We start from the raw sequence: 22,257 nt of genomic DNA, 5'->3' as shown, positions 1-22,257 counted from the left end.
GTTAACCTCTGGAGTACTCCAGAATGTTATGATCAACCCCACACCTTCAAATAAATGTATAAGTCTCAAATGTGTGACTTACCATATAAATTGAAAGAGGCTTGCAAAGCTGATGATTGGATTTTCTTTTTTTTCTCAGCAACGCAGAGATATTCTTCTCTGCAATACTGCCTCCGCTGGCCATTCAGTATAATCTGCAGATGGAAAAGTCCACTGTTAGTCCATTATTAGAACTTGAATATTGCCAAGTTAATGCAACACTATGAGAAAAATGTTTTATCAAGCGATAATAATGCTTTCTATGGCTTGTGTAATATTGTGAAAATTTCAAGCTCACTAAAAATTCAAATCTGAATATTAATCTCAACCTGGCATTCGTCTCCCTATCCTATGCCTCATTTGCTACCGCTCTGTACACAACTCTAGCACCTATATGAGGACGTAGATAGAAAGATCTGTTTGGCAGCCAAGTGACAGTGCACCCTTCTTACTGGAATTCTTGTGGGTTATGGTACACCAATAGCAATTCAGTGGTCTGATAAATTAAGGGAGGAAGGTTTATGCTACATTTATTGGGAATCATAAAAATTAGGACTAACAGATTTTAACATCTTCATTTTAGCACATCCCTATCAGTTAACCTCTGGAGAACTCCAGAATGTTATGATCAACCCCACACCTTCAAATAAATGTATAAGTCTCAAATGTGTGACTTACCATATAAATTGAAAGAGGCTTGCAAAGCTGATGATTGGATTTTTTTTTTTTTCTCAGCAACGCAGAGATATTCTTCTCTGCAATACTGCCTCCGCTGGCCATTCAGTATAATCTGCAGATGGGAAAGTCCACTGTTAGTCCATTATTAGAACTTGAATATTGCCAAGTTAATGCAACACTATGAGAAAAATGTTTTATCAAGCGATAATAATGCTTTCTATGGCTTGTGTAATATTGTGAAAATTTAAAGCTCACTAAAAATTCAAATCTGAATATTAATCTCAACCTGGCATTCGTCTCCCAATCGTATGCCTCATTTGCTACCGCTCTCTACACAACTCTAGCACCTATATGAGGACGTAGATAGAAAGATCTGTTTGGCAGCCAAGTGACAGTGCATCCTTCTTACTGGAATTCTTGTGGGTTATGGTACACCAATAGCAATTCAGTGGCCTGATAAATTAAGGGTGGAAAGTTTATGCTACAGTTATTGGGAATCATAAAAACTAGGACTAACAGATTTTAACATCTTCATTTTAGCACATCCCTATCAGTTAACCTCTGGAGAACTCCAGAATGTTATGATCAACCCCACACATTCAAACAAATGTATAAGTCTCAAATGTGTGACTTACCATATAAATTGAAAGAGGCTGGCAAAGATGATGAATGGGTTTTCTTTTTTTTTTCCTGCGACGCAGAGAGATTCTCCTCTGCAATACTGCCTCCGCTGGCCATTCAGTATAATCTGCAGATGGAAAAGTCCACTGTTAGTCCATTATTAGAACTTGAATATTGCCAAGTTAATGCAACACTATGAGAAAAATGTTTTATCAAGCGATAATAATGCTTTCTATGGCTTGTGTAATATTGTGAAAATTTCAAGCTCACTAAAAATTCAAATCTGAATATTAATCTCAACCTGGCATTCGTCTCCCTATCCTATGCCTCATTTGCTACCGCTCTGTACACAACTCTAGCACCTATATGAGGACGTAGATAGAAAGATCTGTTTGGCATCCAAGTGACAGTGCACCCTTCTTACTGGTATTCTTGTGGGTTATGGTACACCAATAGCAATTCAGTGGTCTGATAAATTAAGGGAGGAAGGTTTATGCTACATTTATTGGGAATCATAAAAATTAGGACTAACAGATTTTAACATCTTCATTTTAGCACATCCCTATCAGTTAACCTCTGGAGAACTCCAGAATGTTATGATCAACCCCACACCTTCAAATAAATGTATAAGTCTCAAATGTGTGCCTTACCATATAAATTGAAAGAGGCTTGCAAAGCTGATGATTGGATTTTCTTTTTTTTCTCAGCAACGCAGAGATATTCTTCTCTGCAATACTGCCTCCGCTGGCCATTCAGTATAATCTGCAGATGGGAAAGTCCACTGTTAGTCCATTATTAGAACTTGAATATTGCCAAGTTAATGCAACACTAAGAGAAAAATGTTTTATCAAGCGATAATAATGCTTTCTATGGCTTGTGTAATATTGTGAAAATCCAAAGCTCACTAAAAATTCAAATCTGAATATTAATCTCAACCTGGCATTCGTCTCCCTATCCTATGCCTCATTTGCTACCGCTCTCTACACAACTCTAGCACCTATATGAGGACGTAGATAGAAAGATCTGTTTGGCAGCCAAGTGACAGTGCACCCTTCTTACTGGTATTCTTGTGGGTTATGGTACACCAATAGCAATTCAGTGGTCTGATAAATTAAGGGAGGAAGGTTTATGCTACATTTATTGGGAATCATAAAAATTAGGACTAACAGATTTTAACATCTTCATTTTAGCACATCCCTATCAGTTAACCTATGGAGAGCTCCAGAATGTTATGATCAACCCCACACATTCAAACAACTGTATAAGTCTCAAATGTGTGACTTACCATATAAATTGAAAGAGGCTTGCAAAGATGATGAATGGGTTTTCTTTTTTTTTTCCTGCGACGCAGAGAGATTCTCCTCTGCAATACTGCCTCCGCTGGCCATTCAGTATAATCTGCAGATGGAAAAGTCCACTGTTAGTCCATTATTAGAACTTGAATATTGCCAAGTTAATGCAGCACTATGAGAAAAATGTTTTATCAAGCGATAATAATGCTTTCTATGGCTTGTGTAATATTGTGAAAATCCAAAGCTCACTAAAAATTCAAATCTGAATATTAATCTCAACCTGGCATTCGTCTCCCTATCCTATGCCTCATTTGCTACCGCTCTGTACACAACTCTAGCACCTATATGAGGACGTAGATAGAAAGATCTGTTTGGCAGCCAAGTGACAGTGCACCCTTCTTACTGGAATTCTTGTGGGTTATGGTACACCAATAGCAATTCAATGGTCTGATAAATTAATGGAGGAAGGTTTATGCTACAGGTATTGGGAATCATAAAAATTAGGACTAACAGATTTTAACATCTTCATTTTAGCACATCCCTATCAGTTAACCTATGGAGGGCTCCAGAATCTTATGATCAACCCCACACATTCAAACAAATGTATAAGTCTCAAATGTGTGACTTACCATATAAATTGAAAGAGGCTTGCAAAGATGATGAATGGGTTTTCTTTTTTTTTTCCTGCGACGCAGAGAGATTCTCCTCTGCAATACTGCCTCCGCTGGCCATTCAGTATAATCTGCAGATGGAAAAGTCCACTGTTAGTCCATTATTAGAACTTGAATATTGCCAAGTTAATGCAACACTATGAGAAAAATGTTTTATCAAGCGATAATAATGCTTTCTATGGCTTGTGTAATATTGTGAAAATTTCAAGCTCACTAAAAATTCAAATCTGAATATTAATCTCAACCTGGCATTCGTCTCCCTATCCTATGCCTCATTTGCTACCGCTCTCTACACAACTCTAGCACCTATATGAGGACGTAGATAGAAAGATCTGTTTGGCAGCCAAGTGACAGTGCACCCTTCTTACTGGTATTCTTGTGGGTTATGGTACACCAATAGCAATTCAGTGGTCTGATAAATTAAGGGAGGAAGGTTTATGCTACATTTATTGGGAATCATAAAAATTAGGACTAACAGATTTTAACATCTTCATTTTAGCACATCCCTATCAGTTAACCTCTGGAGAACTCCAGAATGTTATGATCAACCCCACACCTTCAAATAAATGTATAAGTCTCAAATGTGTGACTTACCATATAAATTGAAAGAGGCTTGCAAAGCTGATGATTGGATTTTCTTTTTTTTCTCAGCAACGCAGAGATATTCTTCTCTGCAATACTGCCTCCGCTGGCCATTCAGTATAATCTGCAGATGGGAAAGTCCACTGTTAGTCCATTATTAGAACTTGAATATTGCCAAGTTAATGCAACACTATGAGAAAAATGTTTTATCAAGCGATAATAATGCTTTCTATGGCTTGTGTAATATTGTGAAAATTTAAAGCTCACTAAAAATTCAAATCTGAATATTAATCTCAACCTGGCATTCGTCTCCCAATCGTATGCCTCATTTGCTACCGCTCTCTACACAACTCTAGCACCTATATGAGGACGTAGATAGAAAGATCTGTTTGGCAGCCAAGTGACAGTGCATCCTTCTTACTGGAATTCTTGTGGGTTATGGTACACCAATAGCAATTCAGTGGTCTGATAAATTAAGGGTGGAAGGTTTATGCTACAGTTATTGGGAATCATAAAAACTAGGACTAACAGATTCTAACATCTTCATTTTAGCACATCCCTATCAGTTAACCTCTGGAGTACTCCAGAATGTTATGATCAACCCCACACCTTCAAATAAATGTATAAGTCTCAAATGTGTGACTTACCATATAAATTGAAAGAGGCTTGCAAAGCTGATGATTGGATTTTCTTTTTTTTCTCAGCAACGCAGAGATATTCTTCTCTGCAATACTGCCTCCGCTGGCCATTCAGTATAATCTGCAGATGGAAAAGTCCACTGTTAGTCCATTATTAGAACTTGAATATTGCCAAGTTAATGCAACACTATGAGAAAAATGTTTTATCAAGCGATAATAATGCTTTCTATGGCTTGTGTAATATTGTGAAAATCCAAAGCTCACTAAAAATTCAAATCTGAATATTAATCTCAACCTGGCATTCGTCTCCCTATCCTATGCCTCATTTGCTACCACTCTGTACACAACTCTAGCACCTATATGAGGACGTAGATAGAAAGATCTGTTTGGCAGCCAAGTGACAGTGCACCCTTCTTACTGGAATTCTTGTGGGTTATGGTACACCAATAGCAATTCAGTGGTCTGATAAATTAAGGGAGGAAGGTTTATGCTACATTTATTGGGAATCATAAAAATTAGGACTAACAGATTTTAACATCTTCATTTTAGCACATCCCTATCAGTTAACCTCTGGAGAACTCCAGAATGTTATGATCAACCCCACACCTTCAAATAAATGTATAAGTCTCAAATGTGTGACTTACCATATAAATTGAAAGAGGCTTGCAAAGCTGATGATTGGATTTTCTTTTTTTTCTCAGCAACGCAGAGATATTCTTCTCTGCAATACTGCCTCCGCTGGCCATTCAGTATAATCTGCAGATGGGAAAGTCCACTGTTAGTCCATTATTAGAACTTGAATATTGCCAAGTTAATGCAACACTATGAGAAAAATGTTTTATCAAGCGATAATAATGCTTTCTATGGCTTGTGTAATATTGTGAAAATTTAAAGCTCACTAAAAATTCAAATCTGAATATTAATCTCAACCTGGCATTCGTCTCCCAATCGTATGCCTCATTTGCTACCGCTCTCTACACAACTCTAGCACCTATATGAGGACGTAGATAGAAAGATCTGTTTGGCAGCCAAGTGACAGTGCATCCTTCTTACTGGAATTCTTGTGGGTTATGGTACACCAATAGCAATTCAGTGGTCTGATAAATTAAGGGTGGAAAGTTTATGCTACAGTTATTGGGAATCATAAAAACTAGGACTAACAGATTTTAACATCTTCATTTTAGCACATCCCTATCAGTTAACCTCTGGAGAACTCCAGAATGTTATGATCAACCCCACACATTCAAACAAATGTATAAGTCTCAAATGTGTGACTTACCATATAAATTGAAAGAGGCTGGCAAAGATGATGAATGGGTTTTCTTTTTTTTTTCCTGCGACGCAGAGAGATTCTCCTCTGCAATACTGCCTCCGCTGGCCATTCAGTATAATCTGCAGATGGAAAAGTCCACTGTTAGTCCATTATTAGAACTTGAATATTGCCAAGTTAATGCAACACTATGAGAAAAATGTTTTATCAAGCGATAATAATGCTTTCTATGGCTTGTGTAATATTGTGAAAATTTCAAGCTCACTAAAAATTCAAATCTGAATATTAATCTCAACCTGGCATTCGTCTCCCTATCCTATGCCTCATTTGCTACCGCTCTGTACACAACTCTAGCACCTATATGAGGACGTAGATAGAAAGATCTGTTTGGCATCCAAGTGACAGTGCACCCTTCTTACTGGTATTCTTGTGGGTTATGGTACACCAATAGCAATTCAGTGGTCTGATAAATTAAGGGAGGAAGGTTTATGCTACATTTATTGGGAATCATAAAAATTAGGACTAACAGATTTTAACATCTTCATTTTAGCACATCCCTATCAGTTAACCTCTGGAGAACTCCAGAATGTTATGATCAACCCCACACCTTCAAATAAATGTATAAGTCTCAAATGTGTGCCTTACCATATAAATTGAAAGAGGCTTGCAAAGCTGATGATTGGATTTTCTTTTTTTTCTCAGCAACGCAGAGATATTCTTCTCTGCAATACTGCCTCCGCTGGCCATTCAGTATAATCTGCAGATGGGAAAGTCCACTGTTAGTCCATTATTAGAACTTGAATATTGCCAAGTTAATGCAACACTAAGAGAAAAATGTTTTATCAAGCGATAATAATGCTTTCTATGGCTTGTGTAATATTGTGAAAATCCAAAGCTCACTAAAAATTCAAATCTGAATATTAATCTCAACCTGGCATTCGTCTCCCTATCCTATGCCTCATTTGCTACCGCTCTCTACACAACTCTAGCACCTATATGAGGACGTAGATAGAAAGATCTGTTTGGCAGCCAAGTGACAGTGCACCCTTCTTACTGGTATTCTTGTGGGTTATGGTACACCAATAGCAATTCAGTGGTCTGATAAATTAAGGGAGGAAGGTTTATGCTACATTTATTGGGAATCATAAAAATTAGGACTAACAGATTTTAACATCTTCATTTTAGCACATCCCTATCAGTTAACCTATGGAGAGCTCCAGAATGTTATGATCAACCCCACACATTCAAACAACTGTATAAGTCTCAAATGTGTGACTTACCATATAAATTGAAAGAGGCTTGCAAAGATGATGAATGGGTTTTCTTTTTTTTTTCCTGCGACGCAGAGAGATTCTCCTCTGCAATACTGCCTCCGCTGGCCATTCAGTATAATCTGCAGATGGAAAAGTCCACTGTTAGTCCATTATTAGAACTTGAATATTGCCAAGTTAATGCAGCACTATGAGAAAAATGTTTTATCAAGCGATAATAATGCTTTCTATGGCTTGTGTAATATTGTGAAAATCCAAAGCTCACTAAAAATTCAAATCTGAATATTAATCTCAACCTGGCATTCGTCTCCCTATCCTATGCCTCATTTGCTACCGCTCTGTACACAACTCTAGCACCTATATGAGGACGTAGATAGAAAGATCTGTTTGGCAGCCAAGTGACAGTGCACCCTTCTTACTGGAATTCTTGTGGGTTATGGTACACCAATAGCAATTCAATGGTCTGATAAATTAATGGAGGAAGGTTTATGCTACAGGTATTGGGAATCATAAAAATTAGGACTAACAGATTTTAACATCTTCATTTTAGCACATCCCTATCAGTTAACCTATGGAGGGCTCCAGAATCTTATGATCAACCCCACACATTCAAACAAATGTATAAGTCTCAAATGTGTGACTTACCATATAAATTGAAAGAGGCTTGCAAAGATGATGAATGGGTTTTCTTTTTTTTTTCCTGCGACGCAGAGAGATTCTCCTCTGCAATACTGCCTCCGCTGGCCATTCAGTATAATCTGCAGATGGAAAAGTCCACTGTTAGTCCATTATTAGAACTTGAATATTGCCAAGTTAATGCAACACTATGAGAAAAATGTTTTATCAAGCGATAATAATGCTTTCTATGGCTTGTGTAATATTGTGAAAATTTCAAGCTCACTAAAAATTCAAATCTGAATATTAATCTCAACCTGGCATTCGTCTCCCTATCCTATGCCTCATTTGCTACCGCTCTCTACACAACTCTAGCACCTATATGAGGACGTAGATAGAAAGATCTGTTTGGCAGCCAAGTGACAGTGCACCCTTCTTACTGGTATTCTTGTGGGTTATGGTACACCAATAGCAATTCAGTGGTCTGATAAATTAAGGGAGGAAGGTTTATGCTACATTTATTGGGAATCATAAAAATTAGGACTAACAGATTTTAACATCTTCATTTTAGCACATCCCTATCAGTTAACCTCTGGAGAACTCCAGAATGTTATGATCAACCCCACACCTTCAAATAAATGTATAAGTCTCAAATGTGTGACTTACCATATAAATTGAAAGAGGCTTGCAAAGCTGATGATTGGATTTTCTTTTTTTTCTCAGCAACGCAGAGATATTCTTCTCTGCAATACTGCCTCCGCTGGCCATTCAGTATAATCTGCAGATGGGAAAGTCCACTGTTAGTCCATTATTAGAACTTGAATATTGCCAAGTTAATGCAACACTATGAGAAAAATGTTTTATCAAGCGATAATAATGCTTTCTATGGCTTGTGTAATATTGTGAAAATTTAAAGCTCACTAAAAATTCAAATCTGAATATTAATCTCAACCTGGCATTCGTCTCCCAATCGTATGCCTCATTTGCTACCGCTCTCTACACAACTCTAGCACCTATATGAGGACGTAGATAGAAAGATCTGTTTGGCAGCCAAGTGACAGTGCATCCTTCTTACTGGAATTCTTGTGGGTTATGGTACACCAATAGCAATTCAGTGGTCTGATAAATTAAGGGTGGAAAGTTTATGCTACAGTTATTGGGAATCATAAAAACTAGGACTAACAGATTTTAACATCTTCATTTTAGCACATCCCTATCAGTTAACCTCTGGAGAACTCCAGAATGTTATGATCAACCCCACACATTCAAACAAATGTATAAGTCTCAAATGTGTGACTTACCATATAAATTGAAAGAGGCTGGCAAAGATGATGAATGGGTTTTCTTTTTTTTTTCCTGCGACGCAGAGAGATTCTCCTCTGCAATACTGCCTCCGCTGGCCATTCAGTATAATCTGCAGATGGAAAAGTCCACTGTTAGTCCATTATTAGAACTTGAATATTGCCAAGTTAATGCAACACTATGAGAAAAATGTTTTATCAAGCGATAATAATGCTTTCTATGGCTTGTGTAATATTGTGAAAATTTCAAGCTCACTAAAAATTCAAATCTGAATATTAATCTCAACCTGGCATTCGTCTCCCTATCCTATGCCTCATTTGCTACCGCTCTGTACACAACTCTAGCACCTATATGAGGACGTAGATAGAAAGATCTGTTTGGCAGCCAAGTGACAGTGCACCCTTCTTACTGGTATTCTTGTGGGTTATGGTACACCAATAGCAATTCAGTGGTCTGATAAATTAAGGGAGGAAGGTTTATGCTACATTTATTGGGAATCATAAAAATTAGGACTAACAGATTTTAACATCTTCATTTTAGCACATCCCTATCAGTTAACCTCTGGAGAACTCCAGAATGTTATGATCAACCCCACACCTTCAAATAAATGTATAAGTCTCAAATGTGTGCCTTACCATATAAATTGAAAGAGGCTTGCAAAGCTGATGATTGGATTTTCTTTTTTTTCTCAGCAACGCAGAGATATTCTTCTCTGCAATACTGCCTCCGCTGGCCATTCAGTATAATCTGCAGATGGGAAAGTCCACTGTTAGTCCATTATTAGAACTTGAATATTGCCAAGTTAATGCAACACTAAGAGAAAAATGTTTTATCAAGCGATAATAATGCTTTCTATGGCTTGTGTAATATTGTGAAAATCCAAAGCTCACTAAAAATTCAAATCTGAATATTAATCTCAACCTGGCATTCGTCTCCCTATCCTATGCCTCATTTGCTACCGCTCTCTACACAACTCTAGCACCTATATGAGGACGTAGATAGAAAGATCTGTTTGGCAGCCAAGTGACAGTGCACCCTTCTTACTGGTATTCTTGTGGGTTATGGTACACCAATAGCAATTCAGTGGTCTGATAAATTAAGGGAGGAAGGTTTATGCTACATTTATTGGGAATCATAAAAATTAGGACTAACAGATTTTAACATCTTCATTTTAGCACATCCCTATCAGTTAACCTATGGAGAGCTCCAGAATGTTATGATCAACCCCACACATTCAAACAACTGTATAAGTCTCAAATGTGTGACTTACCATATAAATTGAAAGAGGCTTGCAAAGATGATGAATGGGTTTTCTTTTTTTTTTCCTGCGACGCAGAGAGATTCTCCTCTGCAATACTGCCTCCGCTGGCCATTCAGTATAATCTGCAGATGGAAAAGTCCACTGTTAGTCCATTATTAGAACTTGAATATTGCCAAGTTAATGCAGCACTATGAGAAAAATGTTTTATCAAGCGATAATAATGCTTTCTATGGCTTGTGTAATATTGTGAAAATCCAAAGCTCACTAAAAATTCAAATCTGAATATTAATCTCAACCTGGCATTCGTCTCCCTATCCTATGCCTCATTTGCTACCGCTCTGTACACAACTCTAGCACCTATATGAGGACGTAGATAGAAAGATCTGTTTGGCAGCCAAGTGACAGTGCACCCTTCTTACTGGAATTCTTGTGGGTTATGGTACACCAATAGCAATTCAATGGTCTGATAAATTAATGGAGGAAGGTTTATGCTACAGGTATTGGGAATCATAAAAATTAGGACTAACAGATTTTAACATCTTCATTTTAGCACATCCCTATCAGTTAACCTATGGAGGGCTCCAGAATCTTATGATCAACCCCACACATTCAAACAAATGTATAAGTCTCAAATGTGTGACTTACCATATAAATTGAAAGAGGCTTGCAAAGATGATGAATGGGTTTTCTTTTTTTTTTCCTGCGACGCAGAGAGATTCTCCTCTGCAATACTGCCTCCGCTGGCCATTCAGTATAATCTGCAGATGGAAAAGTCCACTGTTAGTCCATTATTAGAACTTGAATATTGCCAAGTTAATGCAACACTATGAGAAAAATGTTTTATCAAGCGATAATAATGCTTTCTATGGCTTGTGTAATATTGTGAAAATTTCAAGCTCACTAAAAATTCAAATCTGAATATTAATCTCAACCTGGCATTCGTCTCCCTATCCTATGCCTCATTTGCTACCGCTCTCTACACAACTCTAGCACCTATATGAGGATGTAGATAGAAAGATCTGTTTGGCAGCCAAGTGACAGTGCACCCTTCTTACTGGTATTCTTGTGGGTTATGGTACACCAATAGCAATTCAGTGGTCTGATAAATTAAGGGAGGAAGGTTTATGCTACATTTATTGGGAATCATAAAAATTAGGACTAACAGATTTTAACATCTTCATTTTAGCACATCCCTATCAGTTAACCTATGGAGAGCTCCAGAATGTTATGATCAACCCCACACATTCAAACAAATGTATAAGTCTCAAATGTGTGACTTACCATATAAATTGAAAGAGGCTTGCAAAGATGATGAACGGGTTTTCTTTTTTTTTTCCTGCGACGCAGAGAGATTCTCCTCTGCAATACTGCCTCCGCTGGCCATTCAGTATAATCTGCAGATGGAAAAGTCCACTGTTAGTCCATTATTAGAACTTGAATATTGCCAAGTTAATGCAACACTATGAGAAAAATGTTTTATCAAGCGATAATAATGCTTTCTATGGCTTGTGTAATATTGTGAAAATCCAAAACTCACTAAAAATTCAAATCTGAATATTAATCTCAACCTGGCATTCGTCTCCCTATCCTATGCCTCATTTGCTACCGCTCTGTACACAACTCTAGCACCTATATGAGGACGTAGATAGAAAGATCTGTTTGGCAGCCAAGTGACAGTGCACCCTTCTTACTGGAATTCTTGTGGGTTATGGTACACCAATAGCAATTCAATGGTCTGATAAATTAATGGAGGAAGGTTTATGCTACAGGTATTGGGAATCATAAAAATTAGGACTAACAGATTTTAACATCTTCATTTTAGCACATCCCTATCAGTTAACCTATGGAGAGCTCCAGAATGTTATGATCAACCCCACACATTCAAACAAATGTATAAGTCTCAAATGTGTGACTTACCATATAAATTGAAAGAGGCTTGCAAAGATGATGAATGGGTTTTCTTTTTTTTCCTGCGACGCAGAGAGATTCTCCTCTGCAATACTGCCTCCGCTGGCCATTCAGTATAATCTGCAGATGGAAAAGTCCACTGTTAGTCCATTATTAGAACTTGAATATTGCCAAGTTAATGCAACACTATGAGAAAAATGTTTTATCAAGCGATAATAATGCTTTCTATGGCTTGTGTAATATTGTGAAAATCCAAAGCTCACTAAAAATTCAAATCTGAATATTAATCTCAACCTGGCATTCGTCTCCCTATCCTATGCCTCATTTGCTACCGCTCTGTACACAACTCTAGCACCTATATGAGGACGTAGATAGAAAGATCTGTTTGGCAGCCAAGTGACAGTGCACCCTTCTTACTGGAATTCTTGTGGGTTATGGTACACCAATAGCAATTCAATGGTCTGATAAATTAATGGAGGAAGGTTTATGCTACAGGTATTGGGAATCATAAAAATTAGGACTAACAGATTTTAACATCTTCATTTTAGCACATCCCTATCAGTTAACCTATGGAGAGCTCCAGAATGTTATGATCAACCCCACACATTCAAACAAATGTATAAGTCTCAAATGTGTGACTTACCATATAAATTGAAAGAGGCTTGCAAAGATGATGAATGGGTTTTCTTTTTTTTTTCCTGCGACGCAGAGAGATTCTCCTCTGCAATACTGCCTCCGCTGGCCATTCAGTATAATCTGCAGATGGAAAAGTCCACTGTTAGTCCATTATTAGAACTTGAATATTGCCAAGTTAATGCAACACTATGAGAAAAATGTTTTATCAAGCGATAATAATGCTTTCTATGGCTTGTGTAATATTGTGAAAATTTCAAGCTCACTAAAAATTCAAATCTGAATATTAATCTCAACCTGGCATTCGTCTCCCTATCCTATGCCTCATTTGCTACCGCTCTCTACACAACTCTAGCACCTATATGAGGACGTAGATAGAAAGATCTGTTTGGCAGCCAAGTGACAGTGCACCCTTCTTACTGGTATTCTTGTGGGTTATGGTACACCAATAGCAATTCAGTGGTCTGATAAATTAAGGGAGGAAGGTTTATGCTACATTTATTGGGAATCATAAAAATTAGGACTAACAGATTTTAACATCTTCATTTTAGCACATCCCTATCAGTTAACCTATGGAGAGCTCCAGAATGTTATGATCAACCCCACACATTCAAACAAATGTATAAGTCTCAAATGTGTGACTTACCATATAAATTGAAAGAGGCTTGCAAAGATGATGAACGGGTTTTCTTTTTTTTTTCCTGCGACGCAGAGAGATTCTCCTCTGCAATACTGCCTCCGCTGGCCATTCAGTATAATCTGCAGATGGAAAAGTCCACTGTTAGTCCATTATTAGAACTTGAATATTGCCAAGTTAATGCAACACTATGAGAAAAATGTTTTATCAAGCGATAATAATGCTTTCTATGGCTTGTGTAATATTGTGAAAATTTCAAGCTCACTAAAAATTCAAATCTGAATATTAATCTCAACCTGGCATTCGTCTCCCTATCCTATGCCTCATTTGCTACCGCTCTCTACACAACTCTAGCACCTATATGAGGACGTAGATAGAAAGATCTGTTTGGCAGCCAAGTGACAGTGCACCCTTCTTACTGGTATTCTTGTGGGTTATGGTACACCAATAGCAATTCAGTGGTCTGATAAATTAAGGGAGGAAGGTTTATGCTACATTTATTGGGAATCATAAAAATTAGGACTAACAGATTTTAACATCTTCATTTTAGCACATCCCTATCAGTTAACCTCTGGAGAACTCCAGAATGTTATGATCAACCCCACACCTTCAAATAAATGTATAAGTCTCAAATGTGTGACTTACCATATAAATTGAAAGAGGCTTGCAAAGCTGATGATTGGATTTTCTTTTTTTTCTCAGCAACGCAGAGATATTCTTCTCTGCAATACTGCCTCCGCTGGCCATTCAGTATAATCTGCAGATGGGAAAGTCCACTGTTAGTCCATTATTAGAACTTGAATATTGCCAAGTTAATGCAACACTATGAGAAAAATGTTTTATCAAGCGATAATAATGCTTTCTATGGCTTGTGTAATATTGTGAAAATTTCAAGCTCACTAAAAATTCAAATCTGAATATTAATCTCAACCTGGCATTCGTCTCCCTATCCTATGCCTCATTTGCTACCGCTCTCTACACAACTCTAGCACCTATATGAGGATGTAGATAGAAAGATCTGTTTGGCAGCCAAGTGACAGTGCACCCTTCTTACTGGTATTCTTGTGGGTTATGGTACACCAATAGCAATTCAGTGGTCTGATAAATTAAGGGAGGAAGGTTTATGCTACATTTATTGGGAATCATAAAAATTAGGACTAACAGATTTTAACATCTTCATTTTAGCACATCCCTATCAGTTAACCTATGGAGAGCTCCAGAATGTTATGATCAACCCCACACATTCAAACAAATGTATAAGTCTCAAATGTGTGACTTACCATATAAATTGAAAGAGGCTTGCAAAGATGATGAACGGGTTTTCTTTTTTTTTTCCTGCGACGCAGAGAGATTCTCCTCTGCAATACTGCCTCCGCTGGCCATTCAGTATAATCTGCAGATGGAAAAGTCCACTGTTAGTCCATTATTAGAACTTGAATATTGCCAAGTTAATGCAACACTATGAGAAAAATGTTTTATCAAGCGATAATAATGCTTTCTATGGCTTGTGTAATATTGTGAAAATCCAAAACTCACTAAAAATTCAAATCTGAATATTAATCTCAACCTGGCATTCGTCTCCCTATCCTATGCCTCATTTGCTACCGCTCTGTACACAACTCTAGCACCTATATGAGGACGTAGATAGAAAGATCTGTTTGGCAGCCAAGTGACAGTGCACCCTTCTTACTGGAATTCTTGTGGGTTATGGTACACCAATAGCAATTCAATGGTCTGATAAATTAATGGAGGAAGGTTTATGCTACAGGTATTGGGAATCATAAAAATTAGGACTAACAGATTTTAACATCTTCATTTTAGCACATCCCTATCAGTTAACCTATGGAGAGCTCCAGAATGTTATGATCAACCCCACACATTCAAACAAATGTATAAGTCTCAAATGTGTGACTTACCATATAAATTGAAAGAGGCTTGCAAAGATGATGAATGGGTTTTCTTTTTTTTCCTGCGACGCAGAGAGATTCTCCTCTGCAATACTGCCTCCGCTGGCCATTCAGTATAATCTGCAGATGGAAAAGTCCACTGTTAGTCCATTATTAGAACTTGAATATTGCCAAGTTAATGCAACACTATGAGAAAAATGTTTTATCAAGCGATAATAATGCTTTCTATGGCTTGTGTAATATTGTGAAAATCCAAAGCTCACTAAAAATTCAAATCTGAATATTAATCTCAACCTGGCATTCGTCTCCCTATCCTATGCCTCATTTGCTACCGCTCTGTACACAACTCTAGCACCTATATGAGGACGTAGATAGAAAGATCTGTTTGGCAGCCAAGTGACAGTGCACCCTTCTTACTGGAATTCTTGTGGGTTATGGTACACCAATAGCAATTCAATGGTCTGATAAATTAATGGAGGAAGGTTTATGCTACAGGTATTGGGAATCATAAAAATTAGGACTAACAGATTTTAACATCTTCATTTTAGCACATCCCTATCAGTTAACCTATGGAGAGCTCCAGAATGTTATGATCAACCCCACACATTCAAACAAATGTATAAGTCTCAAATGTGTGACTTACCATATAAATTGAAAGAGGCTTGCAAAGATGATGAATGGGTTTTCTTTTTTTTTTCCTGCGACGCAGAGAGATTCTCCTCTGCAATACTGCCTCCGCTGGCCATTCAGTATAATCTGCAGATGGAAAAGTCCACTGTTAGTCCATTATTAGAACTTGAATATTGCCAAGTTAATGCAACACTATGAGAAAAATGTTTTATCAAGCGATAATAATGCTTTCTATGGCTTGTGTAATATTGTGAAAATTTCAAGCTCACTAAAAATTCAAATCTGAATATTAATCTCAACCTGGCATTCGTCTCCCTATCCTATGCCTCATTTGCTACCGCTCTCTACACAACTCTAGCACCTATATGAGGACGTAGATAGAAAGATCTGTTTGGCAGCCAAGTGACAGTGCACCCTTCTTACTGGTATTCTTGTGGGTTATGGTACACCAATAGCAATTCAGTGGTCTGATAAATTAAGGGAGGAAGGTTTATGCTACATTTATTGGGAATCATAAAAATTAGGACTAACAGATTTTAACATCTTCATTTTAGCACATCCCTATCAGTTAACCTATGGAGAGCTCCAGAATGTTATGATCAACCCCACACATTCAAACAAATGTATAAGTCTCAAATGTGTGACTTACCATATAAATTGAAAGAGGCTTGCAAAGATGATGAACGGGTTTTCTTTTTTTTTTCCTGCGACGCAGAGAGATTCTCCTCTGCAATACTGCCTCCGCTGGCCATTCAGTATAATCTGCAGATGGAAAAGTCCACTGTTAGTCCATTATTAGAACTTGAATATTGCCAAGTTAATGCAACACTATGAGAAAAATGTTTTATCAAGCGATAATAATGCTTTCTATGGCTTGTGTAATATTGTGAAAATTTCAAGCTCACTAAAAATTCAAATCTGAATATTAATCTCAACCTGGCATTCGTCTCCCTATCCTATGCCTCATTTGCTACCGCTCTCTACACAACTCTAGCACCTATATGAGGACGTAGATAGAAAGATCTGTTTGGCAGCCAAGTGACAGTGCACCCTTCTTACTGGTATTCTTGTGGGTTATGGTACACCAATAGCAATTCAGTGGTCTGATAAATTAAGGGAGGAAGGTTTATGCTACATTTATTGGGAATCATAAAAATTAGGACTAACAGATTTTAACATCTTCATTTTAGCACATCCCTATCAGTTAACCTCTGGAGAACTCCAGAATGTTATGATCAACCCCACACCTTCAAATAAATGTATAAGTCTCAAATGTGTGACTTACCATATAAATTGAAAGAGGCTTGCAAAGCTGATGATTGGATTTTCTTTTTTTTCTCAGCAACGCAGAGATATTCTTCTCTGCAATACTGCCTCCGCTGGCCATTCAGTATAATCTGCAGATGGGAAAGTCCACTGTTAGTCCATTATTAGAACTTGAATATTGCCAAGTTAATGCAACACTATGAGAAAAATGTTTTATCAAGCGATAATAATGCTTTCTATGGCTTGTGTAATATTGTGAAAATTTAAAGCTCACTAAAAATTCAAATCTGAATATTAATCTCAACCTGGCATTCGTCTCCCAATCGTATGCCTCATTTGCTACCGCTCTCTACACAACTCTAGCACCTATATGAGGACGTAGATAGAAAGATCTGTTTGGCAGCCAAGTGACAGTGCATCCTTCTTACTGGAATTCTTGTGGGTTATGGTACACCAATAGCAATTCAGTGGTCTGATAAATTAAGGGTGGAAAGTTTATGCTACAGTTATTGGGAATCATAAAAACTAGGACTAACAGATTTTAACATCTTCATTTTAGCACATCCCTATCAGTTAACCTCTGGAGAACTCCAGAATGTTATGATCAACCCCACACATTCAAACAAATGTATAAGTCTCAAATGTGTGACTTACCATATAAATTGAAAGAGGCTGGCAAAGATGATGAATGGGTTTTCTTTTTTTTTTCCTGCGACGCAGAGAGATTCTCCTCTGCAATACTGCCTCCGCTGGCCATTCAGTATAATCTGCAGATGGAAAAGTCCACTGTTAGTCCATTATTAGAACTTGAATATTGCCAAGTTAATGCAACACTATGAGAAAAATGTTTTATCAAGCGATAATAATGCTTTCTATGGCTTGTGTAATATTGTGAAAATTTCAAGCTCACTAAAAATTCAAATCTGAATATTAATCTCAACCTGGCATTCGTCTCCCTATCCTATGCCTCATTTGCTACCGCTCTGTACACAACTCTAGCACCTATATGAGGACGTAGATAGAAAGATCTGTTTGGCAGCCAAGTGACAGTGCACCCTTCTTACTGGTATTCTTGTGGGTTATGGTACACCAATAGCAATTCAGTGGTCTGATAAATTAAGGGAGGAAGGTTTATGCTACATTTATTGGGAATCATAAAAATTAGGACTAACAGATTTTAACATCTTCATTTTAGCACATCCCTATCAGTTAACCTCTGGAGAACTCCAGAATGTTATGATCAACCCCACACCTTCAAATAAATGTATAAGTCTCAAATGTGTGCCTTACCATATAAATTGAAAGAGGCTTGCAAAGCTGATGATTGGATTTTCTTTTTTTTCTCAGCAACGCAGAGATATTCTTCTCTGCAATACTGCCTCCGCTGGCCATTCAGTATAATCTGCAGATGGGAAAGTCCACTGTTAGTCCATTATTAGAACTTGAATATTGCCAAGTTAATGCAACACTAAGAGAAAAATGTTTTATCAAGCGATAATAATGCTTTCTATGGCTTGTGTAATATTGTGAAAATCCAAAGCTCACTAAAAATTCAAATCTGAATATTAATCTCAACCTGGCATTCGTCTCCCTATCCTATGCCTCATTTGCTACCGCTCTCTACACAACTCTAGCACCTATATGAGGACGTAGATAGAAAGATCTGTTTGGCAGCCAAGTGACAGTGCACCCTTCTTACTGGTATTCTTGTGGGTTATGGTACACCAATAGCAATTCAGTGGTCTGATAAATTAAGGGAGGAAGGTTTATGCTACATTTATTGGGAATCATAAAAATTAGGACTAACAGATTTTAACATCTTCATTTTAGCACATCCCTATCAGTTAACCTATGGAGAGCTCCAGAATGTTATGATCAACCCCACACATTCAAACAAATGTATAAGTCTCAAATGTGTGACTTACCATATAAATTGAAAGAGGCTTGCAAAGATGATGAATGGGTTTTCTTTTTTTTCCTGCGACGCAGAGAGATTCTCCTCTGCAATACTGCCTCCGCTGGCCATTCAGTATAATCTGCAGATGGAAAAGTCCACTGTTAGTCCATTATTAGAACTTGAATATTGCCAAGTTAATGCAACACTATGAGAAAAATGTTTTATCAAGCGATAATAATGCTTTCTATGGCTTGTGTAATATTGTGAAAATCCAAAGCTCACTAAAAATTCAAATCTGAATATTAATCTCAACCTGGCATTCGTCTCCCTATCCTATGCCTCATTTGCTACCGCTCTGTACACAACTCTAGCACCTATATGAGGACGTAGATAGAAAGATCTGTTTGGCAGCCAAGTGACAGTGCAAGCTTCTTACTGGAATTCTTGTGGGTTATGGTACACCAATAGCAATTCAATGGTCTGATAAATTAATGGAGGAAGGTTTATGCTACAGGTATTGGGAATCATAAAAATTAGGACTAACAGATTTTAACATCTTCATTTTAGCACATCCCTATCAGTTAACCTATGGAGAGCTCCAGAATGTTATGATCAACCCCACACATTCAAACAAATGTATAAGTCTCAAATGTGTGACTTACCATATAAATTGAAAGAGGCTTGCAAAGATGATGAATGGGTTTTCTTTTTTTTTTCCTGCGACGCAGAGAGATTCTCCTCTGCAATACTGCCTCCGCTGGCCATTCAGTATAATCTGCAGATGGAAAAGTCCACTGTTAGTCCATTATTAGAACTTGAATATTGCCAAGTTAATGCAACACTATGAGAAAAATGTTTTATCAAGCGATAATAATGCTTTCTATGGCTTGTGTAATATTGTGAAAATTTCAAGCTCACTAAAAATTCAAATCTGAATATTAATCTCAACCTGGCATTCGTCTCCCTATCCTATGCCTCATTTGCTACCGCTCTCTACACAACTCTAGCACCTATATGAGGACGTAGATAGAAAGATCTGTTTGGCAGCCAAGTGACAGTGCACCCTTCTTACTGGTATTCTTGTGGGTTATGGTACACCAATAGCAATTCAGTGGTCTGATAAATTAAGGGAGGAAGGTTTATGCTACATTTATTGGGAATCATAAAAATTAGGACTAACAGATTTTAACATCTTCATTTTAGCACATCCCTATCAGTTAACCTATGGAGAGCTCCAGAATGTTATGATCAACCCCACACATTCAAACAAATGTATAAGTCTCAAATGTGTGACTTACCATATAAATTGAAAGAGGCTTGCAAAGATGATGAACGGGTTTTCTTTTTTTTTTCCTGCGACGCAGAGAGATTCTCCTCTGCAATACTGCCTCCGCTGGCCATTCAGTATAATCTGCAGATGGAAAAGTCCACTGTTAGTCCATTATTAGAACTTGAATATTGCCAAGTTAATGCAACACTATGAGAAAAATGTTTTATCAAGCGATAATAATGCTTTCTATGGCTTGTGTAATATTGTGAAAATTTAAAGCTCACTAAAAATTCAAATCTGAATATTAATCTCAACCTGGCATTCGTCTCCCAATCGTATGCCTCATTTGCTACCGCTCTCTACACAACTCTAGCACCTATATGAGGACGTAGATAGAAAGATCTGTTTGGCAGCCAAGTGACAGTGCATCCTTCTTACTGGAATTCTTGTGGGTTATGGTACACCAATAGCAATTCAGTGGTCTGATAAATTAAGGGTGGAAAGTTTATGCTACAGTTATTGGGAATCATAAAAACTAGGACTAACAGATTTTAACATCTTCATTTTAGCACATCCCTATCAGTTAACCTCTGGAGAACTCCAGAATGTTATGATCAACCCCACACATTCAAACAAATGTATAAGTCTCAAATGTGTGACTTACCATATAAATTGAAAGAGGCTGGCAAAGATGATGAATGGGTTTTCTTTTTTTTTTCCTGCGACGCAGAGAGATTCTCCTCTGCAATACTGCCTCCGCTGGCCATTCAGTATAATCTGCAGATGGAAAAGTCCACTGTTAGTCCATTATTAGAACTTGAATATTGCCAAGTTAATGCAACACTATGAGAAAAATGTTTTATCAAGCGATAATAATGCTTTCTATGGCTTGTGTAATATTGTGAAAATTTCAAGCTCACTAAAAATTCAAATCTGAATATTAATCTCAACCTGGCATTCGTCTCCCTATCCTATGCCTCATTTGCTACCGCTCTGTACACAACTCTAGCACCTATATGAGGACGTAGATAGAAAGATCTGTTTGGCAGCCAAGTGACAGTGCACCCTTCTTACTGGTATTCTTGTGGGTTATGGTACACCAATAGCAATTCAGTGGTCTGATAAATTAAGGGAGGAAGGTTTATGCTACATTTATTGGGAATCATAAAAATTAGGACTAACAGATTTTAACATCTTCATTTTAGCACATCCCTATCAGTTAACCTCTGGAGAACTCCAGAATGTTATGATCAACCCCACACCTTCAAATAAATGTATAAGTCTCAAATGTGTGCCTTACCATATAAATTGAAAGAGGCTTGCAAAGCTGATGATTGGATTTTCTTTTTTTTCTCAGCAACGCAGAGATATTCTTCTCTGCAATACTGCCTCCGCTGGCCATTCAGTATAATCTGCAGATGGGAAAGTCCACTGTTAGTCCATTATTAGAACTTGAATATTGCCAAGTTAATGCAACACTAAGAGAAAAATGTTTTATCAAGCGATAATAATGCTTTCTATGGCTTGTGTAATATTGTGAAAATCCAAAGCTCACTAAAAATTCAAATCTGAATATTATTCTCAACCTGGCATTCGTCTCCCTATCCTATGCCTCATTTGCTACCGCTCTCTACACAACTCTAGCACCTATATGAGGACGTAGATAGAAAGATCTGTTTGGCAGCCAAGTGACAGTGCACCCTTCTTACTGGTATTCTTGTGGGTTATGGTACACCAATAGCAATTCAGTGGTCTGATAAATTAAGGGAGGAAGGTTTATGCTACATTTATTGGGAATCATAAAAATTAGGACTAACAGATTTTAACATCTTCATTTTAGCACATCCCTATCAGTTAACCTATGGAGAG

The sequence above is a fragment of the Lissotriton vulgaris genome, chromosome 10 (assembly GCF_964263255.1).
Source record: "Lissotriton vulgaris chromosome 10, aLisVul1.2, whole genome shotgun sequence".
NCBI lineage: Eukaryota > Metazoa > Chordata > Amphibia > Caudata > Salamandridae > Lissotriton > Lissotriton vulgaris.
The sequence above is the reverse complement of the archived record's forward strand: the minus strand, read 5'-3'. Positions refer to the sequence as shown.